The sequence below is a fragment of the Tyto alba genome, unplaced genomic scaffold (genome assembly GCF_018691265.1).
Source record: "Tyto alba isolate M040663 unplaced genomic scaffold, T.alba_DEE_v4.0 Super-Scaffold_45, whole genome shotgun sequence".
Lineage (NCBI taxonomy): Eukaryota > Metazoa > Chordata > Aves > Strigiformes > Tytonidae > Tyto > Tyto alba.
Window position 1 is genome coordinate 1,074,275 of NW_024881321.1, and position 1,881 is coordinate 1,076,155.

A 1,881-nucleotide genomic window follows, 5' to 3' on the forward strand; every position below is an offset into this window, starting at 1 on the left:
CCCGGGGTCTCCCGTGCTGAGAGGCTCACCAAAGCTGCAAAGAGAGATTGCAGCCCTGTACTTCCAGTGCTGACAGATCGCTGCTCCAGGGCAAACGCGCTTCCCACAGCAGAGTTTACCCCAGCACAGGGGTGGTAAGTAACCTGAGCAGCAACTGCTTCAGAGGTCTCGTTTCCAGCTCACTTCAGTCAATTTAAAGACTCGTTACATTTGATTAGCTGTGGCCCAGCCCTCCAGCGCGGAGATGTTTCCCAACATTTTAACCAGCTCCTCAAGCTGAGAGGGCACGGGCAGGCGTGTCCGGTGCAAGCGCGGCGCCGGGCCGAAGGGCTGAACGCCGGTCGACGAGGCGGCGGTGCCGGCGCAGCTCCCGGGAAGAGGGAGCTCCCATCGCCCTGCCAGCAGGATTGCCCCGGCGCTCCGGCACCGGCTGCCACCCGGTACCCACCAAACGGGGAGGGTCCGGAGTCCGGCGGGCGAAGGCAGAGCGCGCCTGGCTCCTCCTGGGCCGCCGCAGCAAAGCCCCCTCCCCACCGCGTGCCCGGCACGGCAGCGGCTACGGCACAGCGACGCTGCTCCCCCTTTAAAACTGCCGTTGGTTTGGAGGAGGGGGGAGAGGAAAAAAAAAACAAAAACACAAAAAAAAAAAAACCCGCCTGGGGTTGGGAAAATCTCTCTTTCCGCTCGGAGAGCCGGCTTTGAGAAAGAGAGCAGCCTGCTCCCAGAGAACTGAGCACATGCGGATTTCTCCTCCGCACGCACCAGGCCGGTTAAAGGGCACAGAGGGTTCGGCCCCTTCTGGGAGAGTTGTTTTAAGGCCGACAGTCCTCTGCCTGAACCTACCTTCTCCCACTCCATCCTCCGCGGGCAGCACCTCCTCTGCTCCTGCTGTTGCCCAATAGCATTGCCCTGCTCTTCGCAAACTCCCCGAAGAGACGCTTATCCGGAAAAAATGGCAAGGAAAGTCTCTGAGTCACTCTCGCTGGCCCAAGCTCTGCCTCTGTAGTTATCTGGGGTTTCAACCCAGCTCTGAATACTTGCAGCAGTGCGTAACCGCCAATTTTTGATCTCTGGTTTTAAAGCACAACCGAAAAACCCAGCGTAACTTTCGTGCTTCACCATAAGATTTTCTGGGGATCACCAGATGTTGTCAAGCCGTTTTATGTTTTCTTTTTGCTTGCGAAGAAAGTATTCATCAAATAAATTCGTTGTTCACTGGTTTTGTTCATAATTTATTTTGAGCTTGCTGTAGTAGTAATATTGTCAATTTGTTTACATTAAAAAAAAATCAATAAAGGCAAATATGATTATGGAAATGACGGGTGATCCGATAGTTCTCTCACTGCCTTTTATAAGTGCTTAAATACTGCAGTAACATTTCTGTGAGGACTAAAATTTGAGCATCCCTTTTCCTTGTCCTCCCTTTGCCCTTTTCTACTCATTTCCTGCAAACATTTGTACATTACTGTTCTCTTGGTATAAATATTGGCAGAAAGAAAACATCAAAGTCTTGAATGATGAAAAATACCCCCTCAGTTTTAAATTCACTCCAAATATTCAGCATCAGTTGTTTGCACTTTCATGCACCCAGCTGAAAGAAGCACCACCATAGGACTTATTCGAGCAACTACAACAAATCAACACAGTTCAATAACGACTACCAGAAAAACGATGAAAACGGCTCACAACTCGAGGTCTCTGCTTTCTAAACGGGAGATGATTCACTAGTTGAGACAGATGGGTGAGGATACTGGACAACGGATGCTTTAGGACATCGTAATCTACTGGTACGCGGTCCGCAAGGTGAGAAAGGCTAGATCAGTGCCATTCATCACCTACGATGCCCGAAACGCCACTTTCTGCAGCAAAATATTGGCTATT